Source organism: Pongo pygmaeus, chromosome 8 (genome assembly GCF_028885625.2).
Source record: "Pongo pygmaeus isolate AG05252 chromosome 8, NHGRI_mPonPyg2-v2.0_pri, whole genome shotgun sequence".
Classification (NCBI taxonomy): Eukaryota; Metazoa; Chordata; class Mammalia; order Primates; family Hominidae; genus Pongo; species Pongo pygmaeus.
This window is the reverse complement of record NC_072381.2, coordinates 79,144,837-79,167,196: the sequence shown is the minus strand read 5'-3', so window position 1 is coordinate 79,167,196 and position 22,360 is coordinate 79,144,837. Positions and strand designations below refer to the sequence as shown.

General features: G+C 39.1%; 1 protein-coding gene and 1 pseudogene across 5 annotated transcripts in view; one reads left to right on the top strand and one right to left on the bottom strand.

The window, feature by feature from the left end:
- Positions 1-22,360, bottom strand: part of JMJD1C (jumonji domain containing 1C) — a 361,700-nt gene that overhangs the window by 261,720 nt on the left and 77,620 nt on the right. The gene's annotated exons all lie outside the window — the stretch shown is intronic.
- Positions 1,772-2,456, top strand: LOC129045054 (PRELI domain-containing protein 1, mitochondrial-like; annotated as a pseudogene).

Sequence of the window (22,360 nt, the reverse complement as noted above, 5' to 3'; positions counted from 1 at the left end):
CCCAGGACCTTGGGAGGCCAAGACAGGCAGATCGCTTGAGCCCAGGAGTTCAAGACCAGGGTGGGTAACATGGTGAGATCCCATCTCTACAAAAAATAAAAAAAATTAGCCAGGCATGGTTGTGCGCACCTGTATCCCAGCTACTTGGGAGGCTAAGGTGGGAAGATTGCTTAGGCTCAGGAGGAGAAGGTGGCAGTGAGCCAAGATTGCACCACTGCACTCCAGCCTGGGAAACAGAGCAACACCCTGTTCCAAAATAAAAAAACAAAAGTTGAAACAATAATTAAACATTTTATATAACCAAATACTCTGCAAATACATTCCCCTCAATGGAAATATATTCTATGTGAGTGTTCTTGAATTTGGAGATATGCAAAGGCTAAGGACACAGCCCTACTGAATGTCAATGCTTACTATGTAAGTTAGGGAAAACACATACACAGGCATAAGTTTAAATACAAATTTTAAGACATTTTTTAGGCATTATTTTTCTACATTGTTCTTCTGTATTTATTTTTCAGTAAGATGTAAAAGGATGTGACACAATGCATTTAAGAATTTCTTGCCAGGCCTGGTGGCTCACGATTGTAATTCCAGCACTTTGAGAAGCCAAGGCAGAAGAATTGCTTGAGGCCAGAGGTTTGAGACCAGCCTGGGCAACACAGCAACACCTACCCTCTTTCTACAAAAAAATTTAAAAATTAGACAGGTGTTGTGGTGCATACCGGTAGTCCTCACAGGATCCTTGGGGCCCAGGAGTTCAAGGCTGCAGTGAGCTATGAATACCACTGCACTTAAGCCTGGGCTACAGAGTAAAACCCTATCTATTAAAAAAAAATTCTAAAACGTTAAGAGACTGTATTATTACTACACAGTAAATATAAAAAAGACAATGACACTCTGGGAGGCCGAGGCGGGTGGATCACGATGTCAGGAGTTTGAGACTAGCCTGACCAACGTGGTGAAACCCCGTATCTACTAAAAATACAAAAATTAGCTGGGCGTGGTGGTGCGCGCCTGTAATCTCAGCTACTCAGGAGGCTGAGGCAGGAGAATCACTCGAACCCGGGAGGTGGAAGTTGCAGTGAGCCAAGATCGCGCCACTGCACTCCAGCCTGGGAGACTCCGTCTCAAAAAAAAAAAAGACAATGAAATCATCCCCAACACATATCTTAGCCACAGGTTACTTACTATCCTTATGAAAATCTCATTTCACAAGAAAGAAAATGAAATATATGAAGTTTTTTTTTCCTTTTCACCACTAGTTTTAGAAGTCTTACTCTGAGTATCTAGTTTAAGATAATATTTTCTCCAAAAGAGAAAAAGATAGAAAATTAGTAATGTACTTGGCTTCACCTCCATTACTGATTTAGCACAGTTAAAAATACATTTTATCATCAAGTATAAAACTAACCAATCAGATGTTTTAATATTCCCTTTGCTTCTATTATTTCCTTAAAAAGCACAAATTTAAAAATAACTTTAAGACAACCTCGTTAAAAGTAAGTATCATGGTTTACAATGTGGTTTGTGTATGTAAGTAATGCTGTCCACACTTATAACAGCATTTGCTATACACAAGTCTTTTAAGATATATTAAGACAGCAGACAACTCACGGCAGTGGCGGCAGCAGCTGCTTGGGCACGGTGCAGTGGTGACTGAGCTAGGAGCCTGGCGGCAGGTGTTCGCCAAGCTCCGGTCCCCACTTGTCTCCCAGAAGGCAGTGAACACTTGGTCCCAGGAACTCTGGAGCCCGTTCCAGCCGGGACCATGGTGAAGTATTTCCTGGGCCAGAGCGTGCTCCAGAGTTCCTGGGACCAAGTGTTCACTGCCTTCTGGCATCAGTACCCAAATCCCTATAGCAAACATGTCTTGACGGAAGACATAGTACACCAGGAGGTGACCGCTGACCAGAAACTGCTGTCCCGGCAACTCCTGACCAAGACCACTGGGCCAAGCGACTGTTTCCTGCCAATGTTCTTCATTCAGTGTACATCCTGGAGGACGCTATTGTGGACCCATAGAATCAGACCATGACCACCTTCACCTGGAACATCAACCATGCACAGCTGATGGTGGTGGAGAAACGATGAGTTTACCATATGAACTCTGACAACAGTGGCTGGACCAAAATCCGCGGAGAAGCCTGAGTCTCCTCTAGCTTATTTGGTGTCTCCAGAAGTGTCCAGGAATTTGGTCTTGCCCAGTTCAAAAGCAACGTGACCAAGACTATGAAGGGTTTTGAATATATCTTGGCAAAGACGCAACGCTAGGCCCCTTCTAAAACACTTGTTGAGACAGCCAAGGAAGCCAAGGAGCAAGCAAAGGAGATGGCACTGGCAGCCACAGATAAGGCAAGGACCTCACCAGCAAGGCAGCCACCTAGAAGTAGCAGCAGCAGCAGTTTGTGTGGCCAGCCCATTGCCACCACAGCATCCCAGACAGTTTGGCTTAGCCCCTTCTGCGCCGCCTGTTGTACTTTATCATTAAAAATCAATTTCCAGCCCTAAAAATACACACACACATATATATATTTATTAAGACAGCTGATCAATTACTTTACCAAACATCATAGATTTTATGAAGGAATTCATATGAGAGGAGGGGACTAAAAAAACAAGTTGCCTTAAAAACAGGAAAACATTTTTCTTTTCACAGTAAAGAAACTACATCAATTACTTTTTTTAAATAAAATTCTCCTTTGCAAATGTATATACTTAGTTTACATACTAAGAATATTCTTCGTAACTCTGATTTCAATTACGCAGTGCCAGTAAAGAACATTTTTCTCTAACTTGCATTAATATCGACAAAAGATCAATTAACGAAATTTTACAAATTATTTCACAAAGATTAAAAAGACTCATTCATTACAAAACATTCACTACTTGAAATGTCAGAACAGTGTTCAACAGGTCAAAGAAATCAACTGAATGTTTCTACAGTTCTGATCCTTAAAATTCCTTTCTTTTCTTGATGTAGTAGGAACTAAATTTGCACAGAAGCAGGGCTTTGGAATAGATGAGAAACTTTTCAGTGACCATAAGCAGAAACACGTACTGGAACAAAACCATTCTTCAGTTCAAGTTACCACTGATCATGATTACCTCACCAGTTAGACTATGGAAACAAAACATAAAAGAAAATTAAGAACAATGAAAAAAAGAGAAGAAACAATAAGGGCAAGAAACTAAAACTCAAAAATGCTAATTGTTCAATACCATGTATCTTATCTTTCCCTTATCCTTGACTTTTATCTAAGTATTTCTGAAATACCTATACTATTATAACAATACTGTTATCTAAGTCTCAGAATCCAACAAGAAAAAAATACTCAGTCAAGGTAAGCCAGGTTATGTAGCTACAAAAAGAACCATAAAATCTCTGGCTTAAAATAAAATTTACTTCTTCAGGTTGTCCATTCCTTATTGACAGGTCTTTCTTTTGGTGGAGGGGGGAGGGGCATGGAATTTCACTCTTGTTACCCAGGCTGGAGTGTAATGGCACGATCTCGGCTCACCGTAACCTCTGCCTCCCGGGTTCAAGCGATTCTCCTGCCTCAGCCTCCCGAGTAGCTGGGATTACAGGCATGCACCACCACGCCTGGCTAATTTTGTATTTTTAGTAGAGACAGGGTTTCTTCATGTTGGCAGGCTGGTCTCGAACTCCTGACCTCAGGTGATCCGCCCACCTCAGCCTCCCAAAGTGCTGGGATTACAGGCATGAGCTACCGAGCCCAGCCTGACAGGTCTTTTTTAACTCAGGGGGAATAGCACCTCAAAATGTTGCCTCAGGATCCGAGGACGGAAGAAGAAAAAAAAAAAAAAGACAGCTTTGAAGATCTCATACTGGAACTTAAATACTGCAGCAATATTAGGATGCACAATTTTCTTTCAAACATCTGTTTTTCTCACAACTCACTTATTGGCCAGAATTAGTTACAGTCCCTAACATGAAGGATGAGAACAAAAACTATTTGGTAAACAGCATTAATGACCAACACAGATGCATAAAACGAGTTGCTTTGATACAATGTTACATAGGCTTTCAGATTCAAGGCAAAATTTAAAGTAGCCTGCAAGGAAAATGTTGTGAGCAAAGGTTTTCTTATTCTAAAACATTCGCCAGTTGAGAAAGCAGCACCTTGACATCTCAAACAAGTATGAATACTCAGCACAATCAAAATAAAAAACCAAAGCAAAAAGAAGAATCATCACTATGCCTCTTATTATAGCACTATATTACTACAAATAAGAATGTTTATGATTTTAGTATCTCTAACTGAATGCTCCAACAGCATTTAAATTCACCCACTCAATTTTCTCTCAAGAGACCATCCATATATATTCAACAAACCTATTCAGAGTTCCTACTGTGAGCTACTTGCTATCCTAGTCATTGTCAACAGGGAAGTAAGCTCTTATCTAAGGACTAAAAACTCTGTCCCATTTCTAAATATCCAGATTCAATATTAAGAATTAAAAAATCATGTTTATTTATGCACAACTATTTCTAAAGTCACTTTTTAAAAAGTTGGTATGGTTCCAAGACAACTCAATGGGGGAAAGAAGAGTCTCTTAAATAGTACTGGGACAACTGGGTTTCCATATACAAAAAATAAAGTTGGGAAATTACTTCACACCATATACAAAACTAACTCAAAACAAATCAGAGACCAATATGTAAGACCCAAAACTATCAAACTCTTAGAAGAAAACATATAAGAATATCTTTGTGACAATGGTTTCTTAGATGTGACACCAAAAGCACAAGTAACAAAAGAAAACATAACTTGGGCTTCATCAAAATCAAGAGTGAAAAGACAAGCTACAGAATAGAAGAAAATATTTGCAAATCATTATCTGATAAGGAAGTTGTCGCTACAACATGAATAAATCTTGAGAGCATTATATTAAGTGAAAGAAAGCTAGATGCAAAAGGGCACAGATTATATGATTTCATTTACATGGAATGTTCACAACAGACATTTCCATAGAGACAGAGAGTAGATAAGCGGTTGCCAAAGGGCTGGAAGTGGCAGGAAGAGGAACACAAGTGACTGCTAATGGATAGTGGGTTTCTTTTGGGGGTATTCTAAAATTAGATAGTGGTCATGGTTGCACAACTCTGTGGTATACTACAAATCAATGAATTTTATAAGGTTGAATTTTTATGCTATGTAAATTATATCTCAATAAAACTATCTAATTTATTTATTTTAGAGACAAGAGCTCACTCACTGGAGAGCAGTGGCATGATCACAGGTCACTGCATCCTGGAATTCTTGGGCTCACGAGATCCTCCCACCTCAGCTTCCAGAGTAGCTGGGACTACAAGGTGTTTAACACCATACCGGCTAATTTTTGTTTTGTTTTGTTTCGTTCGATGAAGACGAACTCCTGGGTTCATGCGATCCTCCCACCTCGCTTCCCAAAGTGTTAGGAGTATAGATGTGATCCACTGACCCTGGCAAAACTATTTTTTAAAAAAAGTAACAATGGCTTAACACCTATATTAGATGACAATAAAACCAGTGCAGATGGTCATGAAAAGCAAACAAATTCAGGGATTACAGACTTTATAACCAAGTCTATCTACTGGTCTGTGAAAGGAGGAAATGACAGAGTATGAACAATAAAATACTATAACATATATTGACTTAACAAACATTAATCACTTCTCCTGCCTTCAAAACATTTGGAGGGCAATCATCTCATTCAAAAAGACCAACTTAATTATTGAGGAAGTTAACAGAATAAAAGCTAACGGAAAAGATCAATGTACCGAAATATGTAAGAATGACATACTGTAGTTTATGCTTTCAGAAGCGGCACAGTTATGGAAAATGAGGAGGCCAACCTATGGGTATAACAGAAGGCTCCTAAAGTATGGTGGTTTCTGAGGTAGGGACTTCAAGTTGTAAATACAGTATCCATCTACTCCTGCTTTCTTACCAAAAGAACACTGATTTTGCTAGGGGCAATAATGGACTATCCTAAAATTTTTAAGGTTCTGGAAGACAGAGACGATAATATGACATAATTCTGGTAAATAAGATTTAATATTTGAGATGACTTGGGGTGAGTTTTAGAAAGCTCCTTGACTAGGGGCAAACTAAGGTGATATTGTAACTCAGGGTTCCCAGGTTTTGGAGTATGCACTGTGAAAAAGTAATCACTTGTGGCCGGGCACAGTGGTGCACGCCTGTAATCCCAGCACTTTGGGAGGCCAAGGCGGGCGGATCACGAGGTCCAGAAATGGAGACCATCCTGGCCAACGAGGTGAAACCCCATCTCTACTAAAAGTATAAAAATTAGCTGGGCATGGTGGTGCATGCCTGTAGTCCCAGTTAATCGGGAGGCTGAGGCAGGACAATCACTTGAACCCAGGGAACAGGGGTTGCAGTGAGCCAAGACGGCGCCACTGCACTCCAGCCTGGCGACAGAGCGAGACTCCGTCTGAAAAGAAAAAGAAAAAGAAAACTCACTTTTGTAACTGTTGCACCTTGAGTTCTTGTTGTTTCAAGAAGTTTCAGAAAGAAGCTCAGCCCAGTGGTTGGGTCCAGAGATGACTAAACTGGAGATGAACTTTTGGCAAACTCTCCTCACTACCATACTAAAATCTCCACCCAGGAAGTAGCTTATGTGCCATTTTCTATACATCTGATGTATGTAAAAGCATGATAAACGTGCCTGCACTGCCTTTATTCCACCTCTAATACAATGACTCAGCTAACTAGCCCAGGTGTTCACCTTTGTTTGGGGAGGTACTGCCTTTGGGACTATCCCTAGTGTCCTCCTTACTTGGTGCAAGTAATAAAATCCCCCTGTTAAATCGTACTTGGTTGTGGTCACTGGACTTGTCACCCACCAACCAAATGAATCCACCCATTGTGTGCATAACAATATGAGCCTTCTTGCCCTTTTCTGCTTCTCCTCCTTCCTGCCTGGAGCTGAACTAAGGAAGACAACAACAGTATCAGCTATATTGTAACTGACCATGAGGAAAAGACCAAGAGAACAACAGCCCAGTCTTCGACAGCCCTGGCATCCTTAAATGATCACATCAACTCTGGAATGTCTACTTCTGGACTTAGAAGGAAAACCTTATCTATTTTGTTTAACCACTGTTAACTGGCATTGAGGAAAAAATACCATGAGACAAAAACTTGAAAAGATCAGATACAAGTTCATAATAAAAACAGAGACCTAGAACAGCCATAAGAAGCGTACAACATTGTTGATGTTTATTTTACAGAACTTTTAGATTACACCTAAAAACAAAAATTCACAGACTGAATACCTAAGATGATGATCACAGTGCTATGAACATTCCTTAATCTAACTTTCACGACAATTCTAAGACTAACTGAATGCTTTCCTTACATATGAGATCTCAGTAAAGAAAAGGTGATGCTTTCATTAACTGTCCTGAGCTCTTCTCTTCACTGTCAACCTACCATAGCTTATAAACACAAAATAAAAATAATCTGTTTTCCTATATACATGGATCGCAAACAAGGGATTTATTTATTTATTATTTTTGGTTTTTTTTTTTGAGACGGAGTTTTGCTCTTGTTGCCCAGGCTGGAGTGCAATGCCGCGATCTGGGCTCACCACAACCTCTGCCGCCCCCACTCCGGTTCAAACGATTCTCCTGCCTCAGCCTCCCAAGTAGCTGGGATTACAGGCAAGCGCTACCACGCCCAGCTAATTCTGTATTTTTAGTAGAGATGGTGTTTCTTCATGTTGGTCAGGCTGGTCTCGAACTCCCAACCTCAGGTGATCCGCTCGCCTTGGCCTCCCAAAGTGCTGGGATTACAGGCTTGTGCCACCGCGCCCGGCCTAAGGGATTTATTTATTTATTTAGATATCGAGAATTTAAAAAATAGCAGCAATGGATTAACTGTAACATCAGGAATAACTAATAATTCAATTATGTCATTCACAAACCATGATGAGAATATTCATATCTCCTCAATGACAAATTTCAAACTCAAACTCTACTGGGCAAGAAACAATGTACACTTTTTTTTTTTTTTTTTGAGACAGGGTCTCGCTTTGATGCTCAGGCTGGAGTACAAAGGTGAGATCATGGCTCACTGCAGTTTCGACCTCTGGCACTCAAGTGATCCTCAGTCTCCCGAGTAGCTGATACTACACACGTGTACTACCACATGCAGTTAATTATTTTTTGTACAGATGGGGTCCCACTCTGTTACCCAGGCTGGTCTTGAACTCTTGGCCTCAAGCAATCCTCCCACCTCAGTCTCCCAAGGTGCTAGGATTACGGGTGTGAGTCACTGTACCTGGCCCATACGATATAAATTGAGTTCCAAAAAAAGGGAAAATTAAGGTAACAATTTAGAGAGGGTATGCTGTGACTAAACTAGGAATCATTTCAGTTCCACCTAAATGCTGAAATGCAAACAAAACATTACAGTATAAACGTATCAAGAGAAATCCCAAATCCAGTTTTTATGTTTAATGTCCCAAAATTTAAACTGTCATATAAACCAACAAAACACTTCTACAAGCCGGTATTTTGCAGCTTTGGGGCTAACATCTATTGGGTACCCAACATTCACATTTTATTTAAATTTTAATAACAAAAAGCTAAAATTTAATAAGCAGACTTCTGTTTTCAGTGAGATGAATTAGCAGAGTTGGCATTTATGTTTCTGCCTGAAACGACAAAAAACCTGGAAAAACAGATGAAACAATTAAGATGCAACATATGTTAACAAACGGCAATGGACTAGGTTATGGGAAACAAATTATGTAAGCTTTCTGATCACACCAGTTTGACTGAAGAGTTTCCAAACTATCCTGCAAAGAAGGGGGAAATCACATGGGATTCAGGAGCCTTTGTAAGTCAAGGAGATAAGGCTAGAAAGAAGTCCAGGGAGGCTAAGACTCTGGAGTTCTCAGGACACAATAGCAGAGAGGAATAAGCTACCGAGAGAGGAAGATTTCCAGAGGAGGTTCTCTCTGAGCAATGAGATAAAGATTGACCAACCTGGGCCAGGCACGGTGGCTCACGCAGTAAACGCTAGCACTTTGGGAGGCCAAGGCAGGAGGGATCACTTGAGCCCAGCAGTTCAAGATCTGCCTGGGCAACAAAGTCAAAGCGCATCTATTAAGAAAAAAAAAAAAAAAAAAATTGACCAAGCCTATGTGCTTTTAAGAAGCTACACAAAGGTGGATGAAACAAACTGAAAGGATCAGAGAGTGAAATTCTCTAAGTTCACCTGAGTTTGGAATAGTTCCCAACAGTAGAAGTGATTAACTTCATAGTTTACAGGGCACTGAAAAAACTCACAAGGATTTGTAACGGACAAAAAAATTGCCCTAGACTAATATCTGCTCTAAAATGCCCTCCTCACAACACTTCCTCATACCAATAGCACATCTTTAGAACACCAATTAAAATCTCACATTGTCTGTGAAACAGCCTACACAGAAATGTTGTCTCTACTGAACAATGCACTCAAGTATTTGCATTTGGAATAAATCATTTCCTGACCTGTAATCTTCTCATATAAATTACCTTTTATCATTCAGCTGAGGTTATAACTTGCACTCCTTTACTACAACAGTGCCTTACAGATCAATTTGCTGTTTTCTGTATACATGCCAGTCCAGTATGTAACACATTGCTATTTTAGTGAGGTTCACTTTCACTCCACAAACAAAATCTCCTGCTTGAACAATTTCTAGCTTTGGCTTATTTTTTCCAGAAAATAATTGTACTTTTAACAGACTGAATAATTGAAAAGTGGGAGGGAATGACTGAATAAATCAAACAAGTAGAACAGAGACAAAATTAATATTTAATTTGGAAAGATTATAGTAAACACAGATTGTAACAGCAAATAGTCCAAGAAATGGAAAATGAAAAACTTGGAAAAGAAATTTCTAATTTCTGAGGATTAATATGTATTTCTAACTTTTAGAATATTCTACTGGCTCACAGTGTCCCACATAGTGACTCCTGAATTCCAGCTGAAAATGACTTAAGAGTGTGACAATGCCGGGCGCGGTGGCTCACACCTGTAATTCCAGCACTTTGGGAGGCTGAGGCATGTGGATTGGCTGAGGTCAGGAGTTCGACGCCAATCTGGCCAACATGGTAAAACACCATCTCTACTAAAAGTACAAAAATTAGCTGGCGTGGTAGCATGCACCTATAATCCCAGCTACTCAGGAGGCTGAGATATGAGAACTGCTTGAACCCAGGAGGCAGAAGTTGCAGTGAGCCAAGATCGCACCACTGCACTCCAACTTGGGGAACAGAGCAAGACTCTGTCTCAAACAAATAAACAAACAAACTAAAAAAGAGTGTGGCAAAATACTTGAGTACTCTCTCTAAATAAATACCCAATATGGTGGAAAGGTTAGATTCTATATTCAAAGGCAAAACCTTGAGATATTTTTACCTCATAGTTTTATATTCTATCAACAACAGTGCATTGGAAGGCATTAATATCTATGAAAGAGAAAAAAGAAGTGACTTCAATATGCAATATGTAATCACAGGCCTTGAGATTATATGAGCAGGGAGGAGGTGTTAAAGAGTATTAAAAATGCATATTTAAGTAGTAGCCGAATTCAACACAAGTTTCTGTTCTTTTTCACAACTGCAAATTTCTGTAAGCTAACCATAAATATTCAGTTGAATACAAGAGGAATAACAATTCTTCAATTACCTTATGTTAATGTAACAGTTTCAAAGGTGCCACAGTGAAGTAAACAATGACTCCAGCTCTTAAATTCCCCAAAATCACTCTTAAAATCTCCTTTGAAGCTACTTACTCTCTTGTATGGTGGTGTAGCTGTTTCCTCTACCATGATTTCAGACTTCTATCCTCTCATCTCTAAAAATCAGTACCTTGAAATCTGAACAGCACATTATACTAACCTACTACCATCAACCAGTCATCCACCACACTCATGCGTACCCTAAGATGTTATTCATCATGCCATTCAATATTATTTCTGTCCTAGTTTCTGTCCAATAATCATTTCTGGTGATTTCAGTATCCACAGTGATGACTGTTTTTTTTTGTTGTTGTTGTTTTTTGTGATGACTGTTTTAATTGTTCCATTTCTCATTTCTTTGATTTCCTCTTCTTTAATGATTTTGTCCTCAACCTTATCTCAACCACTGACTTACCATGGCATACTCTAGACCAGAGGATCTTTAACTTTACTCGGGCAATGTAAACCTATGGACTATCCTTTCAGACGTAAGAAATCCTATCTTAGACCCTTATATCATGGCCCCAAACAGCAATCCCTCAAAAATCTCGATTTCAAGCATCTTTCTCTCTCTCACGCCACTACCTCCTATTTTTCCTTTTCACATTCAAGTTCCCCTGGACTTAAGATTCACTGATCTCAACACCATTTCATTGCTATTCATCTCTCATTTTCTCACTTTTTTGCTCACCAAATGTAAAATCCTAGGTCTATCATTAGAATAATTCATTTGCCCATCTCTGAATGCATCTTAGTTTTCCAGCCAAACCCCAATCATCATTAAATCCAACTCTCCGCCTACTTTGTTTCTGTATCTAATCAATCAGCTGAACATAGCTGGAGATGAGTGACTGTAGGGAAATGAATGATGAATTCATCAAAAATTAATGATGTCAGTTAAAAAATCATGACCAATGTCAAGTCAGTCTTTGCTGTACATAATTTCCTTATTTCATTCAATCTTTACTCCCCTACATGACTATTTCATAACTTCTCTTCTCAAATCCTATCAGCTGCTATTTCACTAAAAAGCAGAAGCAATCAGATTTCCACAAGCTCTTACCTCTCTCTCACTACCTAGCTACCTACAGCTATTCTCAAATACAGTATCTTTTCCTTCTCTTCTGTTACTAGGGAATAAGTTTATGGTACTATGTAAGGCCAATTCTACTACTACCTAAAGACAGGGTTCTAGTAATTCCTCCTTAGTTGCATCATCAACTTAATCCTATCTCTGAATTGTTTTCATCAGCATGCAAATACGGTATATTGTCTTCCATTTTACAAAATCTTATCTTCCTCCTAAAGCTCTGCTCCATTTCTCTTTTTCCCAAATGACTTGTCTATAATCTGTCTCCAACCTACTATCTCCAGTTCTCTAGTAAACTCACTTTATCAGGCTTTTGTTCCCACTATTACACTGCAACTGCTGATCAAGGTTACCAATGACTCATTAGCTAAAACTGAATTGTAGATTCTCAGCCTTTATCTTATTTCACTAAGCAGCATTTGACACAACCCATAATCCCTCCTCTTCGAAACACTTATTCTACTAAGCTTTCTGAACATCACTTCTGGATTCCATACCTCCCTGTCCCTTCTTTCTCATATATCTAATCTTTAAAAACTGCTCCAGGGTTTAACACTTAGGTATGTTCTATATTCACACTCTGCATCAACTCATTCAGTCTGATAACTTTAAATGCCATTTATATACTGACTACTCCCAGATTCTCCAGCCTAGACCTCTCCCTTTAACTAACAAACATGATACTTTAAGTAACTGCCTGTCTAAATAAACACCTCAAATTTAACATATCTAAAGGACAGATTCCTAATCCCCAGTATTATTACCGCTATCACCACCACTCTCCAAAATGTCTGCTCCTCCAGTCAATTCTCATCTGAAAAAAAAATGGTAACTCTTATGTTTTGCAGGAGCCAAAACCTTAGAACCCATCTTAAACCCTGTCTCTCACATCATATGCAATTCAGCAACCCACTCTTATCAATTCTGTGTTGGAAATAAATATGAATCAGCATTTTTCATCACCTCTACCATTGCTATCACCATGATCTAATGCTACCACAGAATCATTACAATTGCCTCCTAACTGCTCTCCCTGCATCTGCCTCACCCCACACCCCATGAGTCTACTATCAACAAAAAAAGTAGAGGGATCCTTTTAAAACCATCTCGTTCATGCCTTCCCATCTCATCCAGAATGAAAGCTTAATCCTTAAAATGGTCTATAAGGTCCTTCACAAACTATCCCCTGCCATCCTGTTCCCCTTCTGATCTTTTCCTTCTCCTCTCCCACTTTTCACTCCTCTCTGACCATACCACATTCACTGCTCCTCAAATATGCTAGGCTCATTCCCAATCTCAGGGGCTATGTACTTTGCTCTTCCTTAGGCCTGGTACTTACTCCAGACATCTACGTGACTAGCTTCCTTGTTTCCCTCAGGTCTTCACTCAAAAATCACCTACTCGGAGAGGCATTCTCTGGCTCCCTTATCTAAAATGTCACCTCCACCCCCTCAATATTCATGCTTTCATTTTCTTTCCTGGCACTTATCTCTATTTTACATACCATTCATCATACTCATTTGTCTTCTTATCTTTTGTCTCTCCTTCCATAAACTGATTTCCATAAGGGCAGCAATTTGATCCACTTTGTTCATGACTTTATTCCCAGTGCCTGATATGTACAAGGCATGCAATAAGTATCTGCTGAATGGATTTTAAATCTAGGATTGCCCCCTCATACTTCAATCTTTAACTGCTATCCAACACTTGTCAAAGACTAAATAACACTGATATTTGAAGATGCTTATGTGAAAACGGTCTTCAAATACCACAGGATAAAGTATTAATGCCCATTAGTACATACTCAAAATTCTATCATTTTATAAAGCTGTATTTTTAGACCTCAGTAGCTTTCTTCTCTGTAGAACAACAGTAAGCTATTGTGTAATGTTCTGTTCCTGGCTTTCACTGAGAATTATTATTTTTTAACAGCCATATGAAGAACCTCCACACAAAGCACAAAACTATTATAAACATCACTATTAATTACAACATTTAATATTACTTAAAGAAAAATGGGTTCTTTTTAAACTCAGCCAGGAAAAACAACCTCTTAAAAATTTATTTATTTCATTATTTACCAAATATATCCCTGACTCTCACCAACTCCACACAAGTAACAAATTTCAGAATTAAACACTTATCATTTGTTCATACATTTAAGTTGAGGAGGAGATTTCTACTGAACCACCTCAGTTTACATGGATGTTTCTTAAGGCCTTATTTCTATTTTATCAATCTTATTCATAGTTATCCTTAACAAAAGTCACTTCAAAATAAAAAAAAATTTTATTTAGGTAAATAACTGAAAAACAGACCATATAATTCTCTAATACTACCATATATAAAAACAACATGTAGATCATAAAAAAGTCACTTATGTGTCATTAAATCACTTCACTGACATATATACTGCAGTCCTTCTAGTCTATAGTCTATTTTTTTAAGTAATTTGACATAACAAAATTAACTAGGAATTTATTTCTCTATCAGCTACAAGGATGACGATACCTACCAATAAGAGAAAAGTGCATATGCAGCAAGGGAATGAGATACAATGATGCCTAAAGTGACAGTGAGATATGAAAGCAACCTTAATCTACAGATTGCTTTCATATCTACAGTGTAAAGACACTGAGAAACGTAGGCACATTACAGAAAACCAACCAGGATTACTGATGGATATTTTTTCAGTATCTATTGCCCACTTTGGGAGGCCAAGGTGGGCGGATCACCTGAGGTCAAGAGCTTGAGATCAGCCTGACCAACACAGTGAAACCCCATCTCCACTAAAAATACAAAAATTAGCTGAGCATGGTGGCAGGCGCTTGTAATCCCAGCTACTCGGGAGGCTGAGGCAGGAGAATCGCTTGAACCTGGGAGATGGAGGTTGCAGTGAGCCGAGATCGCACCACTGCACTCCAGCTTGGGTGACAAGAGCAACACTCTGTCTCAAAAGAAAAAAGAAAAAAATATATATACATATATATATATATATATATATATAGAGAGAGAGAGAGAGAGAGAGAGAGAGATACAGTGGGCGTGCAAGCGTGCGAGCGCACGAGGGAGAGCCGATTAAGGAAGTATTACTCAAATCAATAAGAAAATTCTGCAATTCCAATAAACATCCAAGCATTCACATCTGCCTTTAAAATACCTCAAATGATTCTTAATTACACTGTTTTTCATTCAGAAGTTTCTAATCAACAAAATTCAGACACATTCTCTGAGCATCCACCAAATAATGGTAGCCTTTATAAAAAGTTTCTATGATCTACCTCTTAGAACCCCAGGAGACAACTGAGTCTCAGAAGGAAGAGAACCACCAGACTGTTGCTGGATATTTTAATTCAAAATATCTTCCTTGAAGACTGAGCCTTGAGCTTACTGACCTTTATTACTGTACTGTCTACTGAAGTCTCCCTAACACTAAGTGTGCACAAGCAGGTTTAGTAAAAGAAACATAAAAAGGCACTGTGGTAACTGCTTCATACAATTTCACTCAATTCATATAACAACCCTTTTAGGTAAAATAGTACCTATCTTATAGATCAAAAAAGCCATGGTTCAGAGAGGTTAAATCATACAAGTAACAGTTATGAAGACAACCTACTATGAAGTCACTAACACAAATAAGTAGGAGGAAAGGTGCCTGAGGTCAGGGAAAACTTCCTGGAAGAACTGTGCTTTAAAAGGACAGTACGAATTAACCAGGCACAGAGTAGGTGTAAAGGCAAAGGGATTATAGGAAAAAGGGACAAACAGAAAAAGGCCGTGTGTAAAACAGTATTGTATATACAAAAGAACTAAAAGCTCTCTTTAATCCGTTGATTTAGAAGACTCTCCCTTTTTTACACGGTTTAGACTGAATCTTGACAGTCACTTAATTCTGTAACTCCTAAAGGTGTCCTTGGATTCTATTACTGGGACCCAGTATAACACAAAAGAAAGTGGACTCTGGAGTCATAGGACCTGGGTTCAAATACTAGTTATCAGTTACAATATGCATGAGCTGGAGAAATTCTTCTAGCCTCTTTATTCCTCAGTTTCCAGATCTATAAAATGGAAATAATAGTAGTAATGAACTTATAAAGTTTCCATGGGGAACGACGCAAGTTAATACATATAAAGTGCTTAAGATTAAGACAATACGTAGCACACAGGAAGTACTATATTAATGGGAACTAATACCAATCATTCCTCCCTTCCTACTGCATTAGATCGTTTAAGTCCTTCTCAAAATTATCTCATTTTGAATTCCTCAACTTTACTTAACGCCCTCTTCTCAGTTTTCCTTTTCCAAGCATCACCCAATTTTCAACAAAATCACATCATAATCAGCTGCTGACTTAAAGGGTTAACTCCAACATATGGTGGGAGTGAAAGAAACCCTGACTTTGATCCCTTTGTACTGCCACACTCAACCCTCTTCCTTTGTTTTTATTCTCATTATTCAATCACTTTCAGTTCTCTGGGCTGTTATTCTACGGCTATTATAATCACCTTAATAAATACCTTTGTATTCTGCTCCTCTCAATCCTCTTCTCAATGTTAACAGCGTTAGGTGTTTTTGAAGCATGGGAGACCCAAGTGAGTAACATCTACTAGACATTTAAATATTCAAGAATATTTATATAGCACCTGTTATTTGTTAAGCACTGTTCTGTGGACTACACATCTAAGGTGTTAAATGTACATACTGATGACTGGTTGAGGTAACTGGTGAGATCTTCAGCAAGAAAATTAGACCTGGTAAAATGATGTACAGACAAGCAACCAAAAATACTGTCCAAAGATTCAGGAAGACTGATCTAATCAAGAGTTGAGTTTTGCCATTACAGGGTAAAGAGTATAGTGAACAAGCCCAGAGTAAGATGTCCTAGATTGCCAGGGAGAAAAAACACCAACAATTTTTAAACCTGGGTATGTATCAATTTGAAATCAGTTACTCTTAATAAATCTAGGATACAAGAGAATTTACAATGCAGTTTAAAGTATATTACACGCACATACAAAATACATTAAGACAATGTTGAATATATATGAAGAAGGTATGTGTATTCATATTTGTTTTAGATTTGATTCAAGAGCGATTATACTTAAAAACTTCTAAGAAGAGACTTAGGTCACTGTATCATCTGTAACTTCTAGCAGTGCAGCGGAATGTTATGTATTTAATGTACATAAAATAAATGCATTATAATTCAAAATGTAACCAACCAGAAAATGAAGAGAAAGTTTTCAAGATGTCATAAAAATGTGGCAAGTGTTTCTATTTCCATGCCATACATTTCTTGCCTCCAAGCAAATATTCACATTATTCTCCTCTCTCGAACACAGTCTCTTCATCAAACACAACTCTTACCCATCCTTTATATAATCCAGCTTCTCCATTAAGCCTTCCTGTCATAGAAAGTATAACAATGCCACATTTTCATAACGTTCCTTCTCTTAATATCTACAGCACTTATTACTACATAATCCAATCCTTAATTATTGAGTTTTTTTTCCTCCTAACGCCAAATACATGATGTCTTTTCCAATACCACTTCTCCGACTCTCTGACATCAACTAGGTGCCCTACAATTCAATTCTGACACTAACTACCCAGAGTTAGCATCAGACTCCACAGATTTAAGTCTCACAAGACTGCCATTACTTCATACACCAGTCACAAGCATGGGGTTCCCCAATCCTCTGGTTGATCAACTGACCAGCAATAATTGGGGGCTCCCAGGCCCCCTCAACCGGTTAGGTAATTTGGTGCAATTACTCACAGAACTCAGGAAAGCATTTTCTTACTAGATTATTATTATAAAGGATACAACCCAAGAACCACCAAATAGAAGAAATGCATGGGGTGAGGTAGGAAGTAAGGGAGCTTCCAGCTTCCACACCCTCTCTCAGGGTGTCACCCTCTCAGCTCTCCAAACCCCATCATTTACAGGGTTTTGTTTTTTTTTGTTGTTTTGCTTTTTCTTCTTTTGACACAGGGTCTCACTCTGTCACCCACGCTGGGGTGCAGTGGCAGCATCTTGGCTCACTGCAACCTCTTCTTCCTGGGTCAAGCGATTCTCCAGCCTCAGCCTCCCAAGCAGCTGGGACTACAGGTGTGAGCCACCGCACCCCGCTAATTTTTGTACTGGTTGTAGAAACAGGGTTTTGCCATGTTGCCCAGGCTGGTCTCAAACTCCTGAGCTCAAAGGCACCCACCCATCTTGGCCTCCCAAAGTGCTGGGATTACAGGCGTGAGCCACTGCTCCCAGCCTTTTGACAAGTTTTTATAGAGATGTGGTTACATATGCAAACCTTTTATAGAGGTTTGGTTACATATGCCACTGGTAATTTACTCTACTCTATCTCCAGTCACTCCCTACTCCCCAGAGGTTAGGGCATGGAGATAAGAGTGTTCCAAGCTTCTAATCAAGGTCTGGTGTTTCTGGTGACCAGACCATATCCTGAAGTTATCTAGAAGTCCACCAAGGGTTGCCTCATAGAACAAATGACACTTCTGTCACCCCTATCACTCGGGAGAGTCCAAGGGTATCAGAAGCTCTGTGCCAGGAACTGGGAACAAATAACAAACATGTTTCTAAATATACAACTGTATACAGTAGTATGAATCAACCGCTGAATACTCATCACCTCTCTCCACTAGAAGTAGAAATTTCTTGAGAATGGGTTTACTTCTTAAATGCTATGTTAGCCTACAACACTGACCACATACATAATCAATACTTGATATTTATACATTCAAAACATTTACTGAGAGTCAATTCATAACAGTAAGTGACTGGGGAGTTTTCTGATTTCATATATGCATATTACAGAGTTTTATTTTATTGGCTTTACTAGGATTTTTTCAAAATAAAAGTGATGCATCTCAAAGAATTAAAGATAAATTTCAAAAAATTCTAGGACATTTCTATTTATTTATTTATTTATTTTGAGACAGAGTCTCACTCTGTCACCTAGGCTGGAGTGCAGTGGCACAATCTCGACTCACTGCAACCTCCGCCTCCCAGGTTCAAGAGATTCTCCTGCCTCAGCCTCCCGAGTAGCTAGGATTATAGGTGCATGTCACCACACCCATCTAATTTTTGTATTTTTAGTAGAGACCGGGTTTCACCATGTTGGCCAGGCTGGTCCTGAACTCCTGAACTCAAGTGATCCACTCGCCTCGGCCTCCCAAAGTGCTGGGATTACGGGTGTGAGCCACCGTACCCGGTGGACATTTCTATTTAATTAATTAAACAAACAATTACTGAATACCTACTATCTTTTTTTTTGTTTTGAGACAGAGTTTCACTCTTGTTGCCCAGGCTGGAGTGCAATAACACGATCTCAGCTCACTGCAACCTCCGCCTCCTGAGTTCCAGTGATTCTCCTGCCTCAGCCTCCTGAGAAGCTGGGATTACAGGTGCCCACCACCACGCCCAGCTAATTTTTTGTGAATACCTACTATCCACTAAGCAATGTTCTCAATGCTGGGAATACAGTTTATGAAAGCTGACAAAAGTCCATTTAATGGAGCAATTCAATTCTAATGCAGAAAAAGAAGTACAATGTTTAGTATGACAGAAATAAGAGACAAGAGCCAGATGCAGTGGCTCCCACCTGTAATCCCATCACTTTGGGATGCTGAGGTGAAAGGATCGCTTGAGGCCAGGAGTTCAAGACCAGCCTGGGCAACATAATGACACCCAGTCTCTACAAAAAAACAATTAAAAAAAAATTAGCTGGGTGTGGTGGTACACATCTGTAGTCTCAGCTACTTGGGTGGATCACCTGAGCCCAGGAATTTGAGATTGCAGTAAGCTATGATCACGCCATTGTACTCCAACCTGGGTGACAGAACAAGAACCAGTCTTTAAATGATTTTTATTTTAAAAAAGAAATGAGACAAAGCAAGTAGAGTGATATTTGGTGACAGATGATAGAAAATGTTGACGGAGGAGGGAAGAGGTCAATTTTAGATAAGGTAGTCTTCAAAGAAGACCAAAACGAGCCAGCATGTTAACATCTGAACATACTTACCTGAAAGAAGTGATGGAGTCATGTGGGTATCTTTGGGGAAAAAATTCTAGACAGAGGAAACAGTGCAAAGGCCATAAGCGGAGACCAGACCTGGCATGTTCAAGGAACAGCAAAAAGGCCAAGTAAGAGGGTAATAGAAGATAATGTCAATGTGCAATGACTGGAAAGCAGGATATCATGTAGAGTCTCTCAGCCCATTATAAGGCCTTCATCTTTTATTCTTAATCAGTTTAGAAGCCTTTGGAGGCATCTGACCATGAAAGTAACATAATCTGACTGTTTGCTATAGGCACTATAGACTTTTATGGGTAAGAACTAGTTATGAGGCAGTTAGATATCTAGTTACAAGTAACTAGTTAAGTGACTACTAGAAATAGACTCAACAGACTCTTAAGAAGAAAATGTAGGCAAAAGATAATGGAAGTCTGAACTACTATAATGGTAATAGAAAAGATGACATGTGCTGGGATCTGATTTTTTTTTTTTTTTTTTTTCCAGACAGAGTCTCACTCTGGTTACCTAGGCTGGAGTGCAGTGGTGTGATCTGGGCTCACTGCAGCCTCAACCTCCCAGGCTCAGGTGATTCTCCCACCTCAGCCTCCCAAGTAGCTGGGTCTACAGGCGCGTGCCACCATACCTAGCTAATTTTTTGTATTTTTAGTAGAGACAGAGTTTTGCCATGTTGCCCAGGCTGGTCCTGAACTCCTAGACTCAAGCAATCTACCCGCCTTGGCCTCCCCAAGTGCTGAGATTACAGGTGTGAGCCACCGTGCCCTGCCTGGGATCTGAATATATTTTATAGATAGAACCAACAAGACTTTCCTGACAGTTCGGATATGGGATGTGAGAGAAAGGAGTCCAGGATGACTGCAAGGGACCTAAACTAGAAGGATGGAGTTGCTATTTACTGGATAATGAAGACTCAAAGCAGAACAGGTTAGTATCAGGAACTCAGCTGCAGACATATTAAGTCTGAGATGCCTATTAGACATCCAAATAGAGACAATGAATAGGCTGTTTCAATAAGAGTCTGAGATTTAGGGGAGAGATCCAAACAAGGACATAGATATAGAAGTCTCCAGCATATAGATGGTATTAAAGGTTATAGGAATAGATGTGACCAAGAACAAGAGCGTAGCTAGAAAAGACGTCCAAGAAATTAGCCCTTAAAGGATTGTAGATATGAGGAAAACCTTCCAAGGAGAGGCAAGAAAGACAGATACAAGAAAAACCAAGAGAGCATAATGTCCTAGGATGCAAAATAAACAAAGTACTTGAAGGAAAAGAAGGTGATTAACCATATTAAATGTTGCTGATAAGCCCAGTAAAATGAAGACTGGGAAATGATGCTTGATTTTAAAAAGAGGTAATTTGCAACCTTGATCACTGCAGTTTCCTTGGAGTAATGGGGGCAAAAGCCTTTCTAGAGCAGGTTCAAGTCATAATAGGAGTCAAGAAACTGGGGACAATCTGTATAATACCAAGCACTTTACAGGTCAAAGGAGCCAAAGATAGAGACTATTTTCCTTACAAACTAGAGATTCCAGTTTCTCTGGAATCACCAGGAATTTCCTATCTTTGCGACATACTCTGTTATTATATTTATGTTTCAGGTTATTTGTGAGGGATAGGTATAACTCTAAGGACAAAATATCTGTAAGCATTTTATAACCAGAAAAAAAAATGACAAAACAGCATTTAAATAAAAATTCATCTTCTCAAGAGACTCTTAACAAGTGGAAGGAACAGTAAGTGTTAATAGTCACATTTTTATCAAGCAAGTTTCTCAAGCTTGAACTCATATACAGCCTCCCATAGAGCACAGCACATCACAAAAGCACTCAAAGGTTTATAGCTTCCCTGACCTCAATTCAGTTCTTCTCCATGTTCCCACATTATTTCTACAAAGCTTCTCAGACACCTCCTCTTTATCAACATAGTAAAAAGCAGGCTACAGTGTCTGGAAAACTTTGGAACAGAGGAAGAAAAAAACTGTAATATTAAAAGGTACAAAATGTTAATGCATTTAGATTCCCCTTTTTATTTTTGTCTGTAATAAACTTCAACATATTCTAGACCTCTTTCATTTCCCAATGAACAATTAAGTGACCAGTCAAAATTTCACTAAGCTTATATATTTTCCTTCACATCTGCTGGGTACTCTAACATGAATCATAATATTCCAAATTACTTAGACGGACAGAAATAATAAAGGTAACAGTTTATAACCTGAAGTGATCAAATCTTATTTTCTATGGTTTTGTGACATCAATATCACAACTAAAAGGAATCAGCAGTATAAGTGCATTATCCATCTAGTTGCAGTATGTCAACCATAGGGGAAGGTAGAAGCTGAATCCTATCTCTACTAAAAACACAAAAATCAGCTGGGTATGGTGGCACACACCTGTAATCCCAGCTACTTGGGAGGCTGAGGCAGGAGAATCGCTTGAACCCAGGAGGCGAAGG